The 26,660-nt window shown below is 42.1% G+C and overlaps 1 protein-coding gene across 14 annotated transcripts in view; it reads left to right on the top strand.

The window, feature by feature from the left end:
- Nucleotides 1–21,548: 21,548 nt before the first annotated feature.
- The window catches only part of FMN1 (formin 1), a 429,856-nt gene continuing 424,744 nt past the window's right edge, over nt 21,549–26,660 (top strand). For 10 of the 14 annotated variants that reach the window (XM_042989251.1, XM_042989244.1, XM_042989245.1 and 7 more), the window contains exons 1-2: nt 21,549–21,650; nt 22,129–22,251. The gene's annotated coding sequence lies outside the window, so the exon portion shown is untranslated. Of the gene's footprint in view, nt 21,651–22,128; nt 22,252–24,392; nt 24,492–26,660 lie in introns of all 14 variants that reach the window. The other 4 variants (XM_042989250.1, XM_042989249.1, XM_042989246.1 and 1 more) reach the window with 1 other exon arrangement.

The following is a 26,660-nucleotide window of genomic DNA, read 5'->3' as shown; positions in this document are numbered from 1 at the left end:
AGGGAGTTTGTTAGGACTGAAGGATGAAATGTCTAGTGATATGTAAAGGAGTATTTGTTTTTTGAAGTCCCCAAAGATGACTTTGGGACCTGAAATGGATAGGAGAACCCTGACTCCAGTAAGACAAGTGTTTAACACTGTTACCTGAGAAAGATCATACAGTCCATATCTCATGCCCAGTGCTGATGACACCATATATGTTCCCTCAGCAAACATTTAATGAACATCTACTATGTGCAAGTGCTACTCTAGTCACCAAGGCAACAGTGGTAAACAAGGCAGTGCCTGGCCTCTTGGCCCTTAAAACAAGACAATGGATATGGAACAAAACAACAAACTAGTAACAAGACAATATACAACAAAAAAATTAAAACATATGAAAGACAATATACAGGAAACACTCCGGGTGATGTCATAAAAGGTAACAGGAAAAGGGTCAGCTGAATTATATGGGGTACACTGGAAAGGTTGATCTGTTGAGGTGGCATTCATGTTGAGAACTAAAGGAGCTAGGTATGCAAGGAGCCAAGAGAAAAGCACTCCCAAGAAGAGAGAAGAGTAAGGGCCAAGGCCTCAAAGCCAAATTAACTGGCTTTGCTCAGAGTGGTGCTGGGAGGAGAATGAGGTGGGGGGAGACAGAGAGGCCAGGGAGGGGAAGCATTCCTTGTCAACAGCTTGAGTATATTAAGGTCAACTCACACCCCTGCAGCAGGCAGAGGTGCTGACAGAAAGAAGAGCCCTAGGGTCCCATAAAGAGAAAGAGAAATCATCTGAATACAATGTCTGTGAATATCCTTGGGATACTTCAGCATGGGTGGTATGACATCATGCGGTAGTCCAGCTTCAGCTGGTACTCCAAACATGAATGCAGCTGGCCTCGAGGGTCAGCTAGCATCGAATCAGAAAGCTATGCTCTAAAGGCAACAACTACATGCACTTATCTTATCTATCACTCAATGGATACTAGAAGCTTGGGTGATGAATGAATTTCAAAATGAGTTGTATCTACAAAATTAATGGCTAGTTAGTATGTCTGAATGTTAGGAAACTGGCTCTTACTGGTAAAATTAAGGGTATGCAGTTGGGCAGACCGGCCAAAATATTTTTAATATATTCCCTATTCATGCATGAACAGAGAGTATAGGAATCCAATGAGGTATACAGGCTATACCATATGTATGGAACTTAAGGCTTGATTCCAAATTCGTTCTGTTTCCAGCCACTGAGGATTGCTAATCCATGACCACTTCCAACTTCTTAGTGACTACTATATTTGTTGTTGTTGTTGTTGTTGTTGTTGTTGTTGTTGCTACAAAAGAACCTAAGAGAGTCTGCATGACCAAATTGGCTTATATCCATTTGCAACACATTTCTCTAGTGACAAAAAACTGGCACCAGGCATTTAACAGAGAACAACTGGAGGAAGCAACTTTCTTTAAATACAGAGGAGGATTCTAGATTTCAAATTTGAACATAACTAACTGCATGAGAGCATGGACATTTCCTGCAATTAGCAGGAAGTTCTCCAAAATAAGGGAAAGTCCATCCCAGAGCAGAAGGGGTATGCACAAGAATAGTAGAAGTTTAGACAAGAGGCTCTAACACCCTTTCGACAATGTTTCTAGTACGAAGAGAACTGAAACTGACACTTGGGAGGGCCGGGCACAAGTGTGGACATGTGAACTGTTCTGGAAGTACGGACAGTGTTCTTTCCAACCATTCCCACGAGTCTTCTCTATCTTATACCCTTGGTGGCTCCTAGAATTTGGGGCTGTGAGCAAATATCAGGCCAGGCCCAGCTCTCAAGACATGAAGGAAAATATTGTCTTAATACTTACTCCCTTCTAACTCACCAAATAAGTGAGAATATATTTGTGACAATTTCTGTAGCCTCACCCATTCTTATACATTTTTCTACAAAGTTCTTTCAGTCATGTTTTAGAGTAATAAAAAAAAAATAGACCAATGAAGAAAGTCAACATTACATATGGAAAAAGTTAATTCTAGAAGGTTAAGTGGGAATTATGGAATTAGAATTCATATTCTTTTTAGGGTGCACCTATAGAGAAGACCAGTAAAATAATAACTGGGACCTAGAGCTGACACTTCCTGAGATATTAAAAAGTCAAAGGAATAGAAATTTATGGAGGCCTTGAGAATGTTTCTCAAAGACTTTAATAAAGAGAACCTAATAAATCAAGGGTGCAAGCTCTGAATGGATTTCTATACTCTATCCTCTTGTCCTGCACACATAAGACTAAGGCAAGTCTGTTTCTGGAGAAAGGACTGTTCTGATGGCCAAGGTTGGTTCAAGCACTCCTGATGTCCTTGCAGAACCTCTCTTGGACTGCCTGGCAGTCTAGGATGCTTTTACCCAACTTTCCTTCCCTCATCCTTTAGTTGTAGTCAAACTGACGTCATAGTCTGATTGTTCTCCCAACTTTTTCTGGCTCCCTCCCCATTTTCTCTCATATGCGTGTCACCTAATAACATTTTTGCATGTTTAATCACATTTTAGTATCTGCTTCTTGAAGGGCCTGGGCACATAATTCTTTCTATCATTTTCTCCATGTGGGAAAATAGACATAATTAATTCAAAGCCAGTTCCTTCTCTCTTAGTCCTGGAGGTCACTAAAATCTGGGTGGAAATGTGTTTACTTTGAAAGCAGGATGTATCTTTGGTGATCCTAATCTGATGTTATTAAAGTCCAATAAGTGTTTCTCTTTTAGAAACAAGAACATAATCTACTTAGATGATAAATTGTAATTCTTAGGAATCTCCTTGAATATTTGCAAAGATTTATTTTTTTAAGTTTATTTATTTTGATAGAGAGCAAGAAAAGGAGGGGCGGAGAGAGAGAGAGAGAGAGAGAGAGAGGGGAGAGCGAGAATTCCAAGCAGGCTCCATGCTGTGAGCACAGAGCCTGACATGGGGCTCAATCCCACAAACTGTGAGATCATCATCTGAGCCAACACTAAGAGTCGGATGCTTAACTGACTCAGTCACCCAGGCATCCCGAATATCTGCAGAGATTTAAAACCCTCCAGATATAAGACAACCACATCATTATTTTCATAAAACAAATTTCCACAGGAGTAACCCAAGTTTTTGTTTAGCACTTATCCACAATTAGGTATGAATGAGACCTTAGGAATCTTTTGTTCTAACTTTCCTCTTCTCCTCCCCTCCCAACCACTTTTTTTTCAGAAGGGGAAATTTAGGCCCAGATGGAAAAAAAGGGCTTGCCCAAGGGCTCACATGCTGTTGGGTCTGAGACCAGTTCTGACACAGGTGCCTGAATGCTCAGAACTGTGCTGTGGGCACCTGTCTATGATGCTTCCAGCTGAATGGGTCTCTGAGCAATGGGCAAGCATTCAAGGGAAACTTTGGTCCACATTGTGAGTGGCCCCATGCAAATTTGGGGACATAGTAATGACAGCAAACTAAGTCTTATGGGAACTTGAATTCTTGTTTAGTCTCTCCTAATAACTGCTGCTTGGCCTTGTGTAATTCCTGTGGCATCTTTGGATCTTAGTCTTATCTGTAAAATTTTGGTGTCAAACTCAATAATCTTCAAGGACCTTTCACTCTTACATTTGGTGTCTGTCCTTGGCAGACTACATGGGGAAAGGGGTTGCCAAATGATTAAATACAGAGTACAGCCAAGGGAAGTCATGGATCCAAGGAATATTTGAGCCTTACACTTTAATATAAATATATAAGTTTTTAACAAAATTAAACAGTAGTGATTTCAATGCTATCTATATACAACCCAGCATACACAAGCACACAATGAAAATATCCCAAAGTATCTCAAAATTACCCAAGTAAGTTAAACTCAAACTGAAAACAATTTGCTTTACTCTCGCCTCCATAGAAAATTATCCAACAGGGGCGCCTGGGTGGCTCAGTCGGTTGAGTGTCCGACTTTAGCTCAGGTCACGATCTTGCGGTCCGTGAGTTCGAGCCCCGCGTCAGGCTCTGGGCTGATGGCCCAGAGCCTGGAGCCTGCTTCCAATTCTGTGTCTCCCTCTCTCTCTCTGCCCCTCCCCCGTTCATGCTCTGTCTCTCTCTGTCTCAAAAATAAATAAATGTTAAAAAAAAAATTAAAAAAAAAAGAAAATTATCCAACAAATCCTGTTTGACAGTCATTTTTTATAAAGAACCTATCAGTTCACTAGCCTCTTCAAATGTAAATTCCTATTAGAGCTAACATTTGGCATCATATGATCATTTGAGAATAAAATTGCTATTGCCTGGTTTGAAATCATCTTAAAAATTTAAGTGGTGAGGGGCTTCTAGCTGGCTCAGTTAGTAGAATATGTGATTCTTGATCTCAGGGTCATGAGTTCAAGCCCTGCATTGGGCATAGAGATTACTTAAAAAAAAAATCGTAAAAAAATAAAAATAAAAAAGTGTTTTGCCTGTGTTCACGGAGAAAACCTAAAGCTGTTTATTTCATCTGTAATTTTAGGTTCTGTGCCATGAGTTTTTTTTTTAAAGTTTATTTATTTGTCTATTTTGAGAGAAAGAGAGAGAGAGAGAGAGAGAGAGAGAGAGACAGAGAACAAGTGGGGGAGGGGTAGAGAGAGAGGGAGAGAAGGAATCCCAAGGAGGCTCCATACCGTCAGCGCACAGCCAGATGTGGGGCTTGAACTTACAAGCTCTGAGATCATGTCCTGAGCTGAAACCGAGAGTTAGACATGTAACCGACTGAGCCACCCAGGTGCCCCATGTGCCATGTTTTGATTGCCATATATGTTGCCTTCTCTTGTCTCCAAGAGAAAAATTAAGTGGTTTATGGTTTACTAAGATCGTCTCAGACAGTACGCAGTACTGGGTTGTACTGTTTGTCATCTACCTGCCCTCCCAGTCAGCTATCACCCTCTTCTACCTGCTCTGGAAGTTAGCTTGTATGAATGGTGTCAGTAGAGCTCTTCTGGACCAGTAGCGCTGGCTGGGCCAGTAAGTGAGGACCAGCCAATATGAGCACCTATACGACATAAAGAGCAAGGAAAGTGAGAACAGGATATTGATTCTCATGGCTACTCCCTGAAAGGTTACTTGTACCTGGCTGTCCCTCAACCAGGATCAAACAACCCAGCCCTGCTCCTCCCTGGTCCTGATAAATTTTTGTCTCTCACTTTGATGTGTGGAGATGAAAGTGATCCACTGGACTAGGCAGTTAGGAGATCGTAGTTGAATTTTGCCAGAGCACTTCTGTGATGCAATGGATGAGAAGCCCGGAGGAGGAGTAGAGGTAGGGAGGAGCAAGGTTGGCTGTGGAAAGGAGAGAAATGGAGGAAGAGATCCTAGGGGAGTCTTTTTGTTTGTTTGTTTTGACTGAAGTACAAATGACCCATGTTACATTAGTTTCAGATGTACAACATCCTGGGGGAGTCTTGGGGAAAGAGACTTGAGAATGTTTATGACTGAGGATGACTGAGGAGTATTCAAGCATAACTGCACTGCTGGTAGATGGACAGAGACTAGATCAAAGGCATGGTTTGGGGGGAAGCATTTCACTTGAAATGTTTGGGTTTTTAAGGAAAGAGGTTAGGGGGCCATATCCATAAACATACCATTCAGGGTGTGTGTGTGTAGGGGAGTTGATGGAGTTACTTCCCGGGAATTTCTATGCTTCCTGTGAGGTAGGACACCAAAGTCAACGAGTCAGATGAGGTGCTTTCAGGACAGAGTGAAGGTGGCTCAGCTGAGGCTGTATGTTGTGAATCTCAGTGACTACAGATGAAGAGACTGCTCTCAACAGCACAGGCATAGAGAGGGTTAACTGGGATTGGTCTGGCTTTGTGGGTTTTGGCTGGTGGTTGCAGGGAAAGCACATGGAGTAGGGGTTCTGACAAGAGAATTGACTGTGGCGTCAATTAGTGACTTAGTGATGAAGGATAGTATGGTAACCAGAAAGGTGTGGAGTAAGAATTTCATAGGGGCTCTGTGAAGATTAAATGTGATAGTCAACATACAAAACACTGTTAGGAACTCTGCAGGCTGACTCTGTAATTTTACTCTACTTACAAACTAACAGTTTGGCCTGCCATAGGATGCTAGCAAAAGACATGGGCTCCTAGGCCAGAAACAAAGAAGTTTATGACCCAGGGCAAAAGCAGTAGCCAGAGCCTCCTGCTCATTTGCCTTGGTTGTCTAGATCCCCCAAGGCAGAGCCTTGAGTTCTTGCCACACTTAGCAAGAACACACAGGCATGCGCAGAGCAGATCACCTCTTCCAGTAAGTATAGTGTCTGGCAGATAGTAGGTTTTCAACAAACATTAGCCATAATTAGTGATCATGTTCTTATTCATGATTAAATTGAATCCCAGTTAAAATTCAGGGAAGGTAAATGGAGGAGACAAAGATTTATAGTCAGGGGTATAGATCTTTCATTAGCACTAAGAGACTTGATATTAAGCTCCGGCAAAATGAAAACTCTGGAGTGTTTGACTTATTTGTAGATCAAATGTAAAGAAAATAAGAACTAGAAGTCTTTGAATAAATTTGTTATAGAAAATTATTCTTTTTAATACTGCCTAAGTATGAAATATGAAAGTAGTCTTACTGAATGATCTATCATAGTTGCTAAGTCAGGAAATGAATGGGTAAGCTGTGATGCTGCTGAGGCCAACTACTCAAACCCAGGAACCCTGAGGTGGGGGACAAATCTGGAGCATAGCCCTTGGTTGGGTGTGCCAACGCTGTTGCTGAAAAAACTCGGATAAACTTGTCACAAGAGAAGACAATAACTCAATGGATGAGAGTTTGGAAAAGAGAAAGGGAGAAATGTATTTCCAGTGCAAGCAGATGGGGCACTGGCAGGGTCAAGCCTTGACAATCGACTTCTCCACCAACAAGATGGACACCCAGAGGTTACGGGAGAGGTTCAGGTGGGTATGTGCAAGTGAGCGGGCAGAAAACACTGATCATGCATGGGGTCGGTTTGTGTTCAGCCCACGATCATGGGCAGGGAAGGGGAAGTGTAGGGGGTGGTCCAGGCATTCTGTTGCTATTAGGGCTTTTATGGTCTGCTGGTTGGAATGTTTCAGTCATTGCAGAACATCTTTGTCAATGCCTCAAGAAAGTGCAATAAGAAATGAGCACAATGGGTTTTAGCTACAACATGAGTTAAGCAGTCTTGTCTATTTCTGGCTTTAATTTTGGGGGTCTATAGTTGAGCAAGAGGGCTTGCTGAGAGTAGAACACAGGATGAAATGACTAAAGTGAACCAAAATGTAGTCACATTTCTGAAAACACAATGTGTAAGAGTGAGGTACAGAGAAAGAATTACAAATGTGGCTAAGAAGGTAAATCTTCATTACATGCCGCTTACCAAAAAATTCAAAGGGAAACAAGTGGATAAACAAAACTGGAAAAAAAATTTTCCAGCATGATTCCAAAGTCAAGGGAATGGGCTGTCAGTCGTTTTGACTGACTTCCCCCGACAACTAAAATGAGATCTTTTGTGATCTATGATCTAATCTGAAGGTTATATAAAAACATACACACAATACTTTCAAACCCAACCACCAGCTCCTTTTTCTTGGATTTCCTTTCCAACCACACAAGATGATAGGGATCCTTTCCACTCTGCTCTTATAAATTGATCTAGTCCATACTTTTTCTTGCCCCTTACTCTTGAATGTCAACATCTTTATATGATTGAGAAGGCATTCTCAACCAGAGAGTTTCCTTATAATTGAATACTCAATGAAACCATGATCCTTTATGTGCTCTGATATTAATCTTAATTGAGAGGCCATTTTCTCAGGCTCTCTGGATGAGAACATTGGTTCTGGAGGGTACTGGGAAATGCTTTTGTTGACACGGTGAGATTGTCCCTCCCTAAACCTCTTCCCACTTTAAACCAATGTTCAGGGTCTATGCCTTAGTACAATCCATAATTACTGATCTAAAATTATTCAGGGTTCTTTTCTTTTTTAAGTTTATTTATTTATTTTGACACAGAGAGAGAATGAGAGAGAGAGAAGGGGAAAGGCAGAGAAAGACAGGGAGAGAGAGAGAATCACAAGCAGGCTCCGTGGTATCAGCTCAGAGCCAGACTCAGGGTTCAGATCTCACAAACCCATGAGATCATGACCTGAGCCAAAATCAAGAGTCAGATGCTGAAGTGGCTCAGCCATCCAGGCACCCCTCAGGGTTTTTCTTTTTACTACAATTAAAAAAACATTTTTCAAAAAAGGAAACCAAGCACAAAAACAACACAATTGAACACAGCTCCACTAATTTGAGTCCTCTGAAGTTTATCATTCTGGCCCAAGTGACTTTATTTCAGATTAGCAATTTGGGGCCATCTCCAGAATCTGGTTTGTGAAGGATTTGGACCACCTGATTTAAATTTCAACTGGATTTGCTAGATCAGCTCCATCAGGGATTGTTGGTGTGGTCTAAACCCTGAGCCTTGGGGCTGAATGTGCACATTTGTCAGGCTTATCTCTAGGCAGATCCCAGGCTCCTGAGAGCTCAAAAAGGTAGCATCTCCCCTTAGACATTATTATGAAGATAAAGGGAAAGGAAGAGGGAGTGATCCTGACCATCAGAATAAAAACTCTTGGGGGTGTCTGGCTGGCTCAGTCAGTAGAGCACATGACCCTTGGTCTTGGGGTTGGGAGTACAAGCCCCATGTTGGGTGTAGAGATTACTCAAAAATAAAATCTTTAGGGGTGCCTGGGTGGCTCAGTCTGATAAGCGTCTGGTCATGATCTCACGGTTTGTGAGTTCGAGCCCTGCGTCAGGCTCTGTGCTGACAGCTCAGAGCCTGGAGCCTGCTTAGAATTCTGTCTCCCTCTCTCTCTGCCCCCTTCCCCACTTGCACTCTGTCTCTCTTTCTCTCAAAAATAAACATTAAAAAATTTTTTTAATAAAATAAAATCTTTAAAAAGATAATAAAATTAAAATAAAAATTTTTGCCTAGTGGTAAAAGCTCAGTGATGGGACTTTATACATATACAAAAGAGGTTTATTTTTAGGAAATTTCAGCCTGCTATTAACTCTATGTAAATGTCATTTGTTAATGTGGGTTTTTTTAAAAACTCATAAGCCTCCCCAGTCATTTCTTCCAAGAACTCAGGTTGTAAAACCCTTTTACATTAGCTTAATCTCTTTAATTGGCCAAAGATAAGCCAATTAATTAGCTTATTGAGGGAAATTATTGAAAGAATGAAACAAAACAAGGAGCTTCCTCTCCACCTCTCCTGTTTTCTTGAATTTAAATATATTTTATATCAAAATCGAGTCTTAAGTCTCTATCCTTGTTTTATAGTTTAAAATAATAAGGATAAACAAATTGCAGAAAGCTACCTTAAACCAATGTTATGCAAATCTCTAAAATAAAGGAAAGGAGATTCTAAGGGTTAAGACTGTCTTCCTATGGATTAATCTCTTCTCTCCCTCTCATATACTAGAATTGTTTAAGATAGGGTTGTTCAGTTCATGTGCTCCCTGGCCAGGAGCCAATGAGTCTGTCTGCCAGCACAGGTGCCAGGTGAGTAGACCAAGTAAGAGAATAAATCCAGTGATTAGCAGAGACATCTGGTCACCTTAGTCCTACCTCCATGCCTGGTGTGAGCTTGTTTTAGTCCTTTGAGGTATAGTACTTAAGAGATGATGCCACAAAATAATTGCATTTTTGTTAATGATCACATTTAGTAAAACAGCTGGCCCGTCAACATTTTAGGAACACACTCTGACTGCAACAGAGAGCGAAGCCACCTGCTGGCTTAAAGGCGGCAGTGCCCAGTAACAAGTATAGATGGGAAGGTCTAGAATCAGGTTCCCATTAGGTGTGCCTTGCTCTTGTTCCTGTTTTCCCTATTCCACAGGGAATCATAAGGTCCAGCTCAGTAGGTAGCATTGTCTTCTTTCTGGCTAGGAGCATCCTCACACCTCACATGACTCCGGTATCCAGGCAGTAGATGCTTCTGTGTTAAATGAGAAAAACTTAACTGAGCAGCTTGTCCTAAGGAAGGACTGTTGCGAAATCCATCCAAAAATCCACTGAGTACAAGTGGTATCTGTTGATGTTATCTGAGGTGAAGTTGAGTTACTAAAGCAGTAAGCAAAAACAAGAAGAGGGCAACCTGGAAGGACTTTAATGTGTATTCTGGTCCCTAAAAAAGCAGGATTAGCACCAAAGAGAAAAATCCCAGGAGCCTTGGCCCCAAAGCATGTTAGTACTTGTTTGCGCATAGCTGTAGTATAGTGGATTGAACCCTGATCTTGAAATGAAAGACCTCTACCCTAGTCTTAGTTTTGTGGCCTTATCTCAGATTTTCTCTCTGAGTTTTAAGGAGGTGATAAAGATCAAATGATATAACTAATGTTAAAGCACTCATGTTCTGGAAATGAAGAGATGGCAAATATTAATGATTGATGGGGGGGGGTACTTGAAGGTCTAGAAAATTACATATAAATGTGCCACAAACCCTAACAATTCTCTTTTCCTTCTGAGTAGCTTCTGAAGTACCTAAAACTATCTCTCTAGATTTCCACTTAGCCCTCCATCCAGGTACCTCTACTTTACATCTTGCTCTTGATTCCTCATCACTTTCTACTTCCTGCCCAGGACCTTTGACTGATGCCTCCAGGAGACCTCTACTTGACTCTGATGTTTGCTTTGCCCCTGGACATGCCCCTCGTTCTGTGCCTTGCCTCCCACACTCACCAAGTCAGAGAAATTCTTATGGTCCCAGCTGCCTGAACATCCTGTTGGCTGGGAAGGATATTCCTGAGATCAAGTTAAGTGTGGCTAACTCTGGAGAAAAGAGATTAGGGAGACTTCTGAAAGGCAAAAATCGTAGGACCAATAAATTAAGGTTTCCTAATCCATACAAGAACTCCCAGAAAAAAACTTTGGTTTCTTTCTTTCTTTTTTTAAAGGTTTTACTTATTTATCTCTACACACAACATGGGGCTCAAACTCATGACCCCGAGATCAAGAGTCACATGCTATTTTGACTCTGCCAGCCAGGCACCCCATTGGTTTCTAAAATTATATAACCTTAAATACTTTTTTGGGTACCTTACACAAATATCAAGTCAATAGTGTCCACAGCAAATGTTCTTTGAATGTAGGGTCTGAGTCATATTTGCTTAGCCCCAGAGACTAGCACATTGCACAAAGCATGGTAGGTTCACAGTACATGTTTGTTGAATTAAATCCATTTCTAACTTGTGTTTGTGTTCACTCAGAATTATGGAAAAGTCAGGCAAACTGATAGAAGAATAATTGCCTATAAAAAAAGCAAAGTTAAGGGGCGCCTGGGTGGCTCAGTCCGTTAAGCGGTCGACTTCGGCTCAGGTCATGATCTCATGGTCCATGAGTTTGAGCCCCGCGTCGGGCTCTGTGCTGACAGCTCAGAGCCTGGAGCCTGCTTCTGTTTCTGTGTCTCCCTCTCTCTCTGCCCCTCCCCCATTCGCGCTCTGTCTCTCTCTGCCTTTCAAAAATGAATAAATGTTAAAAAAAAAAAAAAAAAAAAAGCAAAGTTAACTGAATTTAACCACTATCTCTTCTTACATTCTTGAAGGGAGGGAAAGATAAGTGAGCAAGCACTGACAGAATAATAAATTGTCACTATCTATACAAATTCAGGAAATCCTGGGATCAAGTTTTGGAGAGAAGCAAGATACTATTGGCCGTTTTTAGAGACAGGGCTTAAGTGGAGAGGGAGACAGTGTTGAAACCATTAGCGTCCAAGACATAATTCACCAAATCACTTTGTTCTACTGGAGTCGTGTACGTAGAAGATGTGGAGCTTCCTGGAGATCACCAGCCCTTGTGTATGCACATGAACTAAACTTCTAATGCTGGGATCACAGACAGCATCTTGGAACTCTATATGTGCTGGTCCCTCATCTTCAGTGAATCTCACCTTCTAGACACATGCACTCACTTACTCGCTCACTTGTGCTTACACATTCAGATCCCTGAGTGGTTCTGGTTCAAGAAGAGGTACACAGGTATCTTATTTTCCAGAATAATGTGGGTCCCAAAGTAACAGTGTATCTGACTGGTTATGTGTAAATGGAATTTTTAAAAATCTGAATAGTTTAGGGGGCCCTGGGCGGCTCAGTTAGTTAAGTATCTGACTCCGGCTCAGCTCAGGATCTCTTGGTTTGTGAGTTTGAGCCCCACATTGGGTTCTGTGCTGACAAGTCGGAGTGTGGAGCCTGCTTCAGATTCTGTGTCTCCCTCTTTCTCTGCTCCTCTCCTGCTCCTGCTCTGTCTCTCAAAAATAAATAAATGTTAAAAAAGTTTTTAATCTGAATAATTTAAAACATATTTTATGTATTTTATATATATATTATATATACAATATATATATACACATATATATGTATACATATATATGTTATATATATATATACATATATATGTGTATATATATATGTATACAACATATATATGTTATATATATAACACATATATGTGTATATATATGTATACATATATATGTTATATATATATAACACATATATGTGTATATATATATAACATATATATGTGTTATATATATATATATATATATATATATATATATATATACGAAACCAACTCAGGGGACACCTGGGGCAATAGGACAGGAGATGGTAGGGATGTGGAGCCTAGTGGTCTCATGCCCATGGAAAAGGCAGCTGCTACTTAGCCCCAACCATTTGTTGGAATGTAGGTTCAGTATTGCCAGAATTTAGATTGCTAAAGGAAGACAAAAATCTGGATTTTATTACATTTCCTGATTTTTAGCAGACCAACCTTTCCTCAACAAAGTATATTATATATTATATCTCCTTAACTTAGGTTGGTTCTTAATTATTTTGATGGCTATGGGCTACCTTTCCAGAAAAATAAGCATAAGGACACAGGCACAATTTTTTTTTTCATGTACATTTAATTTCAGGAGATTTATAGATCTGCTGAAGGAGAACATTAAAAGCCTCATGTAAAAATTCTCTGGATAAGGAATTTGTGAAGAATACTTTTACAGAGTGAATCATTCCATAATCAATCCACTGACACATGCATATTTTAAAAAAGAGGTTGCAATGCAAATGCCTGTGAGAGTTGGGTAGGAAACTGAAATGAGTGACTCAGGAGGCACCTAGGGCAATAGAACAGGAGATGGTAGGGATATGGAGCCTAGTGGTCTCATGCCCGTGGAAAAGGCAGCTGCTACTTAGCCCCAACCATTTGTTGGAATGTAGGTTCAGTATTGCCAGAATTTAGATTTCTAAAGGAAGGCAAAAATCTGGATTTTATTACATTTCCCGATTTTTAGCAAACTAGACTTTCCTCAACAATGCTTTTAAACATTTTTTTTAAATGTACAGGGGTGTGTTGGTGGTTCAGTTGGTTAAGTGTCTGACTCCGGCTCTAGGTCATGATCTCGTGGTCCATGAGTTCAAGCCCTGCATCAGGCTCTGTGCTAATGGCTCAGAGCCTGGAGCTCACTTCAGATTCTGTGTCTTCCTTTCTCTCTGCCCCTCCCCTGCTCACACTCTGTCTCTGTCTCTCTCTCAAAAATAAACATTAAAATTTTTTTTCAAAAAAATTTAAATGTATAAAAAAGAAGAAAGAATTATACAGTGAATACTTATATACTCATCAGCTAGTTTCTATAGGAAGCATTTGGCTTATTTGCTTTATCACATATTTATCCATCTATCCCTCTACCCATCCATGAGCCCCTCTTAATTTTAATGCATTGTAGTGTGAGTTTCAGACATCAATATACTACCTCCAAGACACTCTGGCTGCCCTTTTTGCTTTCTAGTTTGATCTATTTTTATTCATTTACCTGTGCGTGTGTGTGTGTGTGCATGCGCACATGCACACCCATGTGTGTGTTTTAAATGAAGCTTCTACATCTGAGCTTATATATTCTGGGATATGAAGTGGTAATTAAAATACTGCTACACTGCTGTGGGTAAGACAAATGCTTGATGGCGTTACATGGAAACTGTCATGGGGTGTGCATGAAGCGGATTAGGAGTGATTTGGGAGTTCAGAAGCCATTTTTTGTCCAGATCCAAATCTGGGAGTTATTCTTTCTACCTACAGTGGCAGAATAAAAACTATCATTCCATGGCCACAAAGAGATTGCAAAACGCTATAGGAGAAGAAGGCAATGTGAACAAACTCAACAACCACTGACCAGATGAAAAGGTATGCAGAGTATGGAGACAGAGACAGATGGTCATCTGAAGGACCACACAATTAGACTAGCTGTTACCATGGTAATTAGCGGCAAGTATTTTGCTGCTTATATTGGAGAGAAGAAGCAAAGTCTTCATTAAATAGCAAAATACAGACAATAAAAGTAAAATGGGCACAGCATAATCATGTACTGGTGGTATCTCATGCATTGTGCCAATAGAGTGCTAAATGCTTGCTACAATGAAATTTAAAAATTTTTTTTAATTTTTTTTTTTGAGAGAGACAGAGACAGAATGTGAGTGGGTTAGGGACAGAGAGAGAGGGAGACACAGAATCCGAAGCAGGCTCCAGGCTCTGAGCTGTCAGCACAGAGCCTGACGCGGGGCTCAAACTCATAAACTGCGAGATCGTGACCTGAGCTAAAGTTGGATGCATAACCAACTGAGCCACCCAGGTGCCTCTACAATGAAATTTTTACAAACCAGAAAAATGAAATTAGGAAGTGGGCACAGATGAGGAAACTGAAGTTCAGAGAAATTCTGTATCTTGAAAATCACACGGTTAGGAAGTGGCAGAACTAAGCTGTGAACCCGGGACTGTCTTGCTCAAATATATTCTCCTAACCAAAATATTATACTGTGAAATCTCAAACATTTCCAAATATTTCCAAACGTTCCAAACATTTCCAAATATTGGAAACAACTCTTGGGAACGGGAGATGGCTAGGATCAGCTACAAGATTTATGGGACCTGCTGCAAAATGAAAATGCTGGGTCTCTTATTGAAAAGTTAAGAACTTCAAGACAGTGACAGGAGAACAGCAAAAAAAGTGTGGGGATCTTCCGCCCTCAGGGCCCTAAGAGACTGCACAGGTTCTACCCGCATGAAGGTAGACTAGGACATGCCATTAAATATGGAGCTGAGACCCACAGAAGTTCATTTACAGAACATGAGCCAGACAAAACAAGAGGAATCCAGTGTTGACCAGAAGAGAGAATGTGTTTGGGTTCCCCCAACCCCTTTGGTCAGCCAGAACCGGAAACTTATCTAGGAAACCCACTTTAGCATGTTTGTATGGTGCAAATCTATGGGCAGATAGATTATATAGTGAAATGTATGTAGAATTCAAGGCACAGTGTGCTTCCAATCTTTCTCGATTCATCCTTTCTTAAAGTTCTCAAGTTAAACTACTCCAGCGTTGTTGCAGCGAGCTCTCTGCACTCTCTCCTCACCCTTGCTATCCAGATCCTGGTGCACCACTGGGTGGAAATAGGTCAACCTCCCTGCCCCATTCGTGCACCTCCTCACACAGATGCAGATTTTGGTCCCAGGGGACACCACATATGCCTGAAGCCCTCACACACCCTCAATCACAGTGTTGATCTTCTGAGATCAAGATCTGTTTGTGCAGAAGAGACATGAGGATAGAAGGGAGGCCAGTAATTCTGTACAGATGATGCAGGCTAGTGAACACAGCCCTCCCAAGGCCAAATGAAGCTGTCAAACCTGTGTTCAAATCGTTTGATGTCCCACTTTCCCACTCGTCATCCTTTTCTTCTTGGCATGGAGCCTCCTCGTGAGGTCCTTGATTTGGGTCCCACTATTCCTTACCTCAGATTGGCCCGTTTTCCATCAAGCCCTAGACCTCGACCCTTTTCTCCCTTCTCAACAAGTCTTAGCTGACTTTCTCTTTCCCTCGGGGCTGTCCTATGTGATTGGCCACATAGATATGAAATGTATCTCATGCATTAATATAAACTAAGACTAATGGCTAAAAAGGATGAGGAGCAGGGAACAGTAGGTACCCAGGTTGAATCTTTGACAGAGGTATCTCCAATGGAGGGGCTATTTCAGCTCCCTTTAACTGACATTAAAAATATCATACTTATTTTACTGAGAGGACAGTCATGCTCTCCATGAAGCAAGTGAAAAATATTTGTTCACTCTTTAATGAAAACTTAAATATATACTTTTTGCCAAACACTGAAGTTTAAAAAAGGATAATGAATGTTGTTGAAGATGAAGTGTACCTGACCCCCATATAGTGCAAGGGTACAAACTGGTGCATACTTTCTGGAGGGAAATGTGACAGACTGATGGCAATGATTAAACTATGCATGTACACGTGCACACACGCGCACACACACACCTTATATATACACACGTATATATACACACATATTATGTACACATATACATAAAATATTTGAAGGACTTGTATAAAGGTCAACAATGCCCTGTGCAGGCTGGCCCTGCCTACCTCCCCAGTCTCCTGTCCCACCCTCTCCTTCTAGCTCTGAGTCTATTCACACTGGTTTCTCCCAGTTCTTCAACACACCCCATGTTCTCTTCTGCCAGGGAGCCTGCACAATGTTGTTCTTTCTGTTCCTTTTTTTTTCCAGTGACTCTTCATCCCTCTTCTGAATAATCTATTTCTGCTCAACTCTCAGATCTCAGTTTAAATGTCACCTCCTCAAGAAGTCTTCTTAGACCACTACTCCTCTGCCCCCACTTCCTAAGTCTGGACAGGTTCCCTTATACTCTGCTTTTAGGGGCTGCATTCGTTTCCATGGAGCGCTTAGCCTAGTAAATTATGATATTCTCCTTTGTGTGATTGTAGTATTCATCTGTCTCCCTTTGTGCGCTACAAGCTCAAAGAGAGCAAGTGTATGTTCACCTTTCCATTCCCAGTGCCTAAAAATGGGTCTGGTATTTGAAAGAAGCACAAGAAATACTTGCTGATTAAACAAATGAATGGTGAGATTACAGTCAATTTTATTTTCTCCTGTGCCTTTCTTGTATTTTTCACTTTACAATGATCATGTGATTCTCTTATAATAAAAAGAAAATCATAAAAAAAATGGTTTTTTTCCTTCCTTTGAGGCTGCAGCTGTTCTCTGCAGAGCTTGCTGTCTTTGGCACTGAATCTTCTGACCGCTACCTTCCTAGGCTAGTTTCTGCCATGGAACAGGATTAGGCTGCATTGTCTGAAACTCTGCCCCAGATGGGAGAATTTTTCCCTGCCCATCACCTTTGGGTTATTCGCCACAAAGCAGGTGATTGACTCCTGCTGTTATCTCCCTCCTGCCCCAAGGGGTACATCTGGTGGCTTTCATGACTCAGCAAAAGACCCTTTGACAAAGCTGCGTGCCAAGCTTGCCTTGCCAGCTAATGACAAGACGGTGGGATTTTCCTGAATTCGAGTTCTGCTGTTGTGTGGGAGGAAAGATCTCTTGGCAAGAAACCCTCACAAGTCACTCCCCTATATTCAAGAGAACTATAGTCATTATGACTTTTCCTGTTGAGTCAAACCTAAGCGTTCTCAGGGAATTAATGAGTGAGTTAATGGTTTCATCCTGACACTCAAGTACTTGCTTTCTTCCTATAAACTGACAGCACAAATGCAATTATGGTTGTAGCTAAGTGAGAGTAATGTCTCCATATGGTGCTTCAGGTGGTATTTAAGATATTTTTAATACTTCTGTAGGCAAGTTAAAAAAAAAATCTTGTCAGTCTGCAAACATTTTACCAGCCTCCACAACGCTCACCTACACGTGGTAATGTCACAAGGATTTGTCATTTAAAAACCTTTTTCGGAATGGGTTGGGGAATAAATAAATAAGGGTGGTACCTCAGAAGAGACTGAGCCCCCTCCATCTGAAGAAGTACCATTTTGGTGGCTTGAGTAAGTATTTTCCATTGTTATTTAAGTGCTGACTTTTCCATGGCCTGATTTATCTTTTCCCAGGCTGTGAGCCCACATAAATGACAAAGTTGCAGCACAGAGCCTTGTTTCTCTGTGTCTTGGATCCCTGGATATGCTGCAGAGATCGGGATTTTGCCACTAAGTATTTTCAGGAAATTCGTGGGTGAGGAGTAGCTCCTGATTGATAGGATAGCTCTATATTAGGACAAATGTGGCAGCAGGCAAGTTGCATTCATCTGACGTTGAGATGAAAAGCTGATTACACAGCTGAGGGCAAATGAGGTGGAAACATCTTGGAGATTAGGTTTGCTCCCAGTGTCCTACATTTCAGAGGGATGTGATCATTGGTTTCATGTTGAATGTCTCCTGTGAACAGCCTTTCTCTCCCACAGACTGTTTTTCTGAGGGTTGAAATAAATACAAAAATCTATCCTGGAGATTTGCATGTATATATTTAGCTCAGTAGGAACACAGAAGAACATCAACAGTAGTGGTCCTGTGGCAGGCGTTCTGGGATAATTTTGTCGTCCTGCATCCGTGGTAGATGATACACTGAGGTCCAGGTTGGTTAAGGTGATTTGAGCTGGGGATGTAACTCGTGAGTGTGATTAAACGTTGGGCCATTTCTAGAATTTTGTGTTATGCTGTCATATTCTGTCAGAGCCTAGTCCTTCTCTGTGGGAGAGCAAAGTCCATTCCCCTGGGACGCTCACCGGGGTGTTCTTCTTATCTGTCTTCCCTTCACACTCCCAGAATTCACTCAGTGTCTAGTCACTATTTTTACTGAAGCTGGTCTCTCCCTGACAGGTTCTACGAACCTGTTCCCTGGCATCAGCTCTTGGGTAAAAGCAACTCCTTGCTTCTGACTGGTCACATAATGGGAAGGTGGGCCACAGGCCACATCCTATCTCTTTTCCAACCCGGATTAGAGTTATTCCAAATGGAACTACCAAAATGTGTGTGTGTGTGTGTGTGTGTGTGTGTGTGTGTGTTTTCTCTGCTTCAGTTTTACACACATCTTTTGATTTTCTAGGTCACACATTGAAATCGCCCACCTCAGGGAAGGACAGAGATTCAATTAAACAAAGCAGATCACTTAACACATGCAAGGCAGTAGAGGGGTGAAAAGGTAAACCACAGTGGATGGCAGGAACCATCTTTTATATTTTCTTGGTTCCAGTGAAAAAGTAGGGTACTTTGATAAACAAACTGAATGAATTCAGTATTTTAAAATTCACAGGCATTGCATCATATATTTTAGAGAGGGGTGCATTTCTGTTCAGATTATGAGAGACAGCAGAGACAGCTTCTTCCGGTAGGAAGGCAGCATGGTGGTCTGCCGCAACGGGGGCTTCTGGGTCAGAAGGATTTGGGATTAAGACTTTTCCTTAACTGGGAAAACTCAAGTGACTTACTGTTCTTTCTCATCTGAGTTTTCTCATCTGTGGAATGGGGATAATACAGATCATGCTGGGTAGCTGTGAAGACTAGCAATTATGTTTATAAAGTGATGTCTTCAAGCCTGATCCAGATTTGTGTTCTCAAATAGCTGTGCTTCATTGAGGTCAGAAAATGGGCTTTATTGAAATGAATATCCCCAGAGTCTAGTACAGCATCCAACATATATTAGGCCCTTAGTAACTATTTATTACATGAGAAGCACCTGTAACCCTAAATGCCTACACCACTAACCTGTTAATTAGTGTGCACCTCTGTATTGATCTGTAACCTTTAGCTTATTTATATTTTGTCTTTATAAATAGCTTCTTTGGGAAAAGTTTTCTTCTTCTTCTTCCCCTCTAAACCACTTCCTACATATTCCTCCCTCCCAACCTTACAGTAAGTGCATACGTCCAGGTTTGATTCAAGCTCATAACATCATTTATGAATCTCTTCAGAGAGCTGCTTTGGATTATCATCCCCTTTTTTTTCCCTCTAGGACTAAACTCTTATGGCCGTGATATTATTTTGTCGGTTTACTTTAAAAGATTCCTACACCAATTAAAATCTAGTTAGACTTAAGCCCTGGGAAAACTTACATACTTCCCATCAATATCAAATCACAGCTTGTCTGTATGAGCAAAACTGACTTAACAATTGCTCCTAACACATTGCAGGGGTGATGCTTCACTCTTAGAAGTGTTTCTGCAGTCAGTTTCAAGAAGTCACTATTGTGGGAACCAGGTCCCTCTAGGACAGTTTTTCAGGAGCAAAACAAACAAACAAAACTTAAAAGAAATGAGTTGCGTTAGTTCTTCTAATTGACAGTGATGTGCTTTAAACAAAAGTACTGACCTAGTATTGACCTGCTCCTAATAGTGTGGCCCTGGGACAACTACTTGATCTGAGCCCCAGTTTTCTAATCAATAAGGTGGAATTTACATAAGGTAGATGTGCGGATTGAATAAGATAACTACATATAAAGTGCCTAGCAGTGTTTGGGGAATATTATAAGTACGAATAAGTCAGTTTCCATAAGCTTATTATTTCCAGAAAAAATTGAGGGAAAAAGCACTTTAAAATACCTTCCTATTTCCCCCCCATGTTTATTTATTATTTGAAACAGAATCTGTTCAGGGTAGATTTCTAAAGTAAGAGAAACATAAAATTTGTACCTATCAGGGAGCAGATTAAAGGCAATGCCCTTGTTTGCCTACCCATTTGGAACAGATGGAAATGGCACTCAAATCAAAGACCAAATCACTGTATCATGAAGACCTCAAATCCTGTTATGAGAGGTTTGGAGGCAGTTCGTCCCAGTAATGATTAGATACTTATTCAGGGGCAAAATAGTTTGGCCTTGACCTCAAATGTACACTGACTCACCAGCATAGGAACGGTAGTGATCTTGAACTGTGGTTTTCCAGCAAGCGGGCAGCCTTCATTGTGAGGTCCAATCCTGTTGACCTCCTCCTCGGCTCTCCTTTTCCGGACCGTCGAGGCCCTACTTCATTTTTTATCTTTGCCCTAACTTATTTGGCTCTTAACTACAAGTAGTCAAAGTATTTATCTAACAGTGATTCTGGTTAAAGGGCCATTTGGAGGCCTAGTTGGGGCATGGGAGAGACTAACACAAGGGTTTTGCATTTACATGAGGATCCTATTTCTTGAATTTTCCTCCTTTGCTCCTTTAAGCACTTATTACCGAGAATGGCTAGGCTGGGGGTGCAGGGGCAGGGAGCGATGACCAGACCACTGGAGCGGCAAAGCCTCGCGGGATCTCCGTGGCGTGGAACCTCAGGAACGGTGAGAATCATACACCTGCTCCCTTCCCCCCATCGCTGCGACCAGCCCAGAGCGTGCGCTTTGAGGGGCCCCGGGCGCCGGCGAGCTGGGGGCAAGGAGCCGAGGGATTGGCTATTGCCCTCGCTGTCCACCTTTGACCTATCCTAACAACACGGCCTCCAACCCAGCCGCCCGGGCTTGAGTTGCCCAATAACCTCACCGAGCCCTAGCCAGGCCCAGCGGCTCCGCTGCTGATTGGGCCCCGTCCCTTCCCGCTCCACCTTGCCATCTGCCCGCCCCGGGTGCCGCTGCACGTTTCCATTGGCCATCAACCCTGCCTATCAGTCCACGGCTCACCTCCCCCAAACAGCCGGCCGAGCCGGCGCGTGCTAGGGAGGCGGGGCCTCTGGGCTGGGGGCGGGGCCGGGGCGGGGCCTCGGCCGAGGCTGGTGCAGCGGTGGCTTTGGGCTCTGGTTCTGGACTCCAGCGCAGCATCCTCGCTGCAGCCGCTACGGCTGGCTGCTGCACTTGGTCAGGTAAAGAGAGCCTTGTCTGTCCTGCTGGTGGTCTGCTCCGCCTCTTCTCCCTCCCGACCACAGGCTGTGTGTTCCGCCTCTCGGGGCCTCGGGGCTCTCGGAAAGAGGCATCGAATCCGTTTTGCCCCGTTACCTTCCTTTCCTCCCCTTCTGCGTCCGTTTCTCAAGCTCCCCAACCAAGCGGTGCCAAAGTCTGTTAGCGGGGCTCCCCGGGTCACCCTAACGCTCCTCACTACAGAACTGTCGTTAACTCTCAGGTCCCAGCGCCCGTGTGCAGTCTCCTTCCCAGCTTGGCACAGGAAGGGTGCAAGGGCGGGCGTGGAAGGGAGGGGTGCAACGCTTCATTTTGAAGCTGAATGTGTTTAGTTCACAAGGGGAATACCTTAGTGGGGTTGATTTGGGAACGTTACCTGCTTCAGGATGATGATTGGCGATGACTAGAAGGATATCTGTTGGTGCTTTGTGCTTATATTTATAGGTGACATTCACCATCACCGTTTTCTTCTTTCACGAACATCATCATCACGACCATCACCGTCAACATTTCTTTTCCTCCATCAGAACTCTTCAAGTTCTGCAAAGGCAGGCTCTGTTCAGGCATGTAAGTGCTGACTCCCCCAAATAACAAGCAGTGCCCTTGCCCCCTAAGGCCAGAGCCAAGTCTTCATTTAACTCAAGGCCAAGTAGCTGGGAGTGGGGTGTGAATGGGGAGAGTTTCCTTATCCCTATTTGCCGTGGAGATTGCCACAGAAAACCCTTTGCTTTAATCATCCACACTGCTGTTTGCTGACTATGGAAAGTTTGACATTGGCAGTCACACAATCTGATGGACTGAATGCAGAGTCCAGGACCTGGGATACAGGCCTGTGTAACACGGGTGCTTCAGCCACAGAGAAGGGAATGTCTAGACCCAAGCCTTTAAGACCTGATGAACTAGCTTAGCTCTGACTTTCTTCCACAGTGGCTCCAGCTGTACTAAAGCACCATCCTTGTGGGTATATGCATCATGTGCTATGCTGCCTTGGGGGATCTAAGTTCCTGAGAGAGGGAATTATGTTGTCTATAGCAGGTAGCATCTTATGACCACAGGATTGGGATTCAGCAGCCATTGCTTAGCTTTTCAGGGCTTAGTACAAGATCACTTGATGCTTAGATTTATTAACCCCTTTTCAGGAGGGGAAAACAGTGCAACTGAGAGTTGCGTACCAGATTAACTGTCATTGTGGAAGATATTGCTTTAAAAGTGTTTAGAAGTCCCAGGTCTTGGTCAGACATATCTAACCAGTCTCCTTTCTCTTACCTGTGGTTATAGCCCCATAGTAGGACCAATGAATTCAATGCCTTTAGATATACTGCAGGGTGGAAGGAGCAGTGACCTCACTGGAGGGAAACAATGAGTAAAAGTTGGGAGACAGTATATCATAATGGTTAAATCCATAAACCTGTCATATGAATTCCAATCCTGGATGAACTACTTACTAGCTGAGTGATTTTGGCAAGTCATTTATTCCCTTGAACTTTAGTTTCTTATTTGTAAAATGGGGGTAATATTTCCGGCCCCATAGAAGAAGTTGTAAGGATTAAGTGAGAGAGTATAGTTAAATGCTTAGTAGTTCCTGGTACATAGTAAGTGAGGAATGACTGGTAATCATTCTTGATAATACTTGCCAACAAGGATAATAAAGGCTAGTGTTCTGTCCCTAAACATGCATCCCCCCCATGGCTTTTTACATCCCTTTTAGTTCTTAAAACTGATGCTAATGGGAGATGGCAGCTTTGAGGTTCCTCATAGGACTCCATGTTAAAGGGATGGCACTGATTGAAGCCACTTGTGTTTGGACAGACATTTGTCTCACCAGCCTGCACAAATGCTTAGCAAGCTCTTTTAAGATGCATTCGAGATGCAGATTTAGTGAAGGTTTCTGGGCCTCTGGGCTTGTCCTAGGCTGCTCCTTTCTCCTTGGCTGTTCAATGCCCTGACTTGCTAAATTGTGCTTTTTACAGAATCACTGTGAATGCACTGGCTTCTGCCCAGGAGAAGCAAAACTGCTTTTCTTCAAATATCCCTGGGAATTGAAGAAAATCTAACTTGCTAGCATGGGAGAACCTGTGTTTTACAATATTTTTCTTCTCTAAGAATGACATACTGTCAGTTGTATCAGTTAGGATCCTTTTCGTTGTATGGGATAGAAACCTAGCAGAAGCAGTCATAAGCAAAAATGAACATTTTTGACTAACATAACCAAGCCATGATCACACTATAATGTCTTCATGAGAAAGATAGTCCTGAGATTAAGAATTTTTTCTGGTTTGCTAGCTTGATTTCTGTGTCTTTGTTTCTATCTCTTTCAATTCTGCTCTTTCTTTTTTTTTTTTTTTGCCTTATTATTTCCTCTTCTTTTTTCTTAAGTTTATTTATTTATTTTGAAAGAGAAAGAAAGCACGAGTGGGGGAGGGGCAGGGGGAGAGAGAGAGAGACAGAGAGAGAGAGAGAGAGAGAGAGAGAGAGAGAGGGAGAGAATCCTAAGCAGGCTCTGTTCTGTCAACCCAGAGTACGATGTGGGGCTTGAACTCATAAACCGTGAGATCATGACCGGTGCCAAAGTTAAATACTTAACTGACTAAGCATGCCCCTAGCCTTATTATTTCCTACCACAGATGCTATCCTCTCAGTGTCTTCTTAGGCTGTAGGTTCACATGCATCTAGCTCCATAAGCTAAGGGTGGCTCGTGTTTCCTCTAGCTCCACAGAAGAACCTCCAGAAGAACCATGATGGATTAGTACTCGGTCACAGGCTTAACCCTGCCTGGGTGGAATGTGTTCGCTAAGGAATAGCGTCCTGTGAGTCCTATCATTGTCTGGGAGTGGATCTCACATCCTAGTCTTCTTCTCTCTCAACAAAAAAATTGGTAGAGTTGTCCCCAAAGGAAGAGAAATGGGAGCAGGCTGGAGCTTGATGTGATGATAAGGACTCAGGAACCCTTCTTTCCTACCTCATGTATGGTGATTCAAAGTCTAGTTTTATGTTAAAGCTTTGGACTTGAGCATGTGATCCCAGGCATTAATGCATTTTAGATGATTTTGCCTTTAATTTTTTTTTTTTAATTAAAACCTTACTTGCATAATTGTGAAAATTCGCCAGAGATACTTAATAATATACAGTGATTCCAGTCTTGGTAGATCATGTTTGGGGGTTACTCATACTCTCTTGTTGGGGCTTTGTTTTACCAGGAGCCATTATTTTTAGAGGTGCATAGTCTCTGTGTTAAAAATCAGCTTTATTCTCAGCAGGTCCCAGCCTGTGTGTTGACAGAGTTACAGCCATTAATCTGATTTGCTTGATCTTGTAGAGATGCTAAACCATGGGAATTGTATCCTCATGGAGTAAATATGAGCTTGCACCAACAGGCTGGCCTTGTGAGGGAATTGAAACATCCCTGTGTTTAACATCTGAGCGGAAGTGCTGACAAAGCAGTCATCTGTATGTCCCGTAACCTAATAATTACTAAAGTGGGAAGGATGGAAAGAAGGCTGTGAACCTTCCTTAACTTGTCAACGTATAAAAACAAGTCTGTAGGAAAGGGACCATTCCCTCCCACTTAGGTTTCTCAAGTTTTCTGGCTACATGTAAAATATGCCCCTGAATAATGTGTATTTTGCATTTAGGCTTTGAAAGTATGGTGCCGTAGTATACATATGAGGCTGGGGAGAGGGGTAGAAGACCCATCGGTCTTTCTTTTGAGCCAACTAACCTTGAAACGACCTCTGTAAGTCACCTCTGCGGGAAGCAGGCTACTGGATAGGTTTTTTGATCTTGTTCTTGTGTGTTTTGTTTTGTTAAAGCTAGTTCATCTATTTCCTTACTTTAATCAAAACTGACCTGTATTGTGTTCCATCTTATTAGGGCTATACCTATTTCTCCTTTCTGAAGTGTCCTAAATCATTATTAAAGACGAACATCATTCAGATTAAGCACTTTTTTTACCTTGGTCTTCTGAGTCACAGGCTATTGTGGGGGATATTTTTGAGATAGGCAGGACTTTCTTTCTTTAAAAAAATTTGTTAATGTTTATTCATTTTTGAAAGACAGAGAGAGACAGAGCACAAGCAGGGAAGGGGCAGAGAGAGAGGGGGACATAGAATCTGGAGCAGGCTCTAGGCTCTGAACTGTCAGCACAGAGCCCAGCGTGGGGCTTGAACTCACGAACTGTGAGATCATGACCTGAGCCAAAGTTGGATGCTTAACCAACTGAGCCATGTAGGCTCCCCAGGACTTTCTTTTTTAACAAGAGAAAAACAGAGTTTATTAGCATGTATATCGTGCTTACACATGGGAGTATCCAGACATGAGTAGCTCCAAGGGGTGGTGAGAACATGTGCTTATACATAACGTCTTAGGCCAAAGGAATAGGAGTTGGGGTTTCTGGGTGGGGGAGGAAAGTTATGGGAAGTTACCCAAGAAAAGTATGGTTAAACAAGGGTTGCTTAATAAGGTTTGTTATGCATATTTAAGTCAGTGCCTTCTCCATTAAGAGGAGTTATTAAGAGTTTTCCTCTTCCTGGCATGGGAGAAGGAGACACATTTTACAAGTGGAGATTTTCTTTATTTTTTTAATTTTTTTTAATGTTTATTCATTTCTGAGAGACAGAGAGAACAGAGCGTGAGTGGGGGAGAGGCAGAGAGAGAGGGAGACACAGAACCTGAAGCAGGCTCCAGGCTCTGAGCTGTCAGCACAGAGCCTGACGCGGGCTCGAACTCACTGACCTTGAGATCATGACCTGAGCTGAACTTGGACAGGACACTCAAGGGACTGAGCCACCCAGGTGCTCCGAGATTTCCTTTATAATGTACATTTCATTTACAAAAGGAAAACTTGTAAACTTGTGCTCCTTTCTTTTTCCTTTTTTTTCTTTTTTTGTTATAGCTTTTACTACATCTTCCTGAATCTCAATGGCTGTTAGCTCAAACTCACCCATATGTCAAAGAGGCATATTTTTGGGTAGTATATT

This window comes from Panthera tigris, chromosome B3, assembly GCF_018350195.1.
Source record: "Panthera tigris isolate Pti1 chromosome B3, P.tigris_Pti1_mat1.1, whole genome shotgun sequence".
NCBI classification, from domain to species: Eukaryota; Metazoa; Chordata; class Mammalia; order Carnivora; family Felidae; genus Panthera; species Panthera tigris.
Note: the sequence above shows the minus strand (reverse complement) of the source record. Positions and strands in the feature narration are given on the sequence as shown.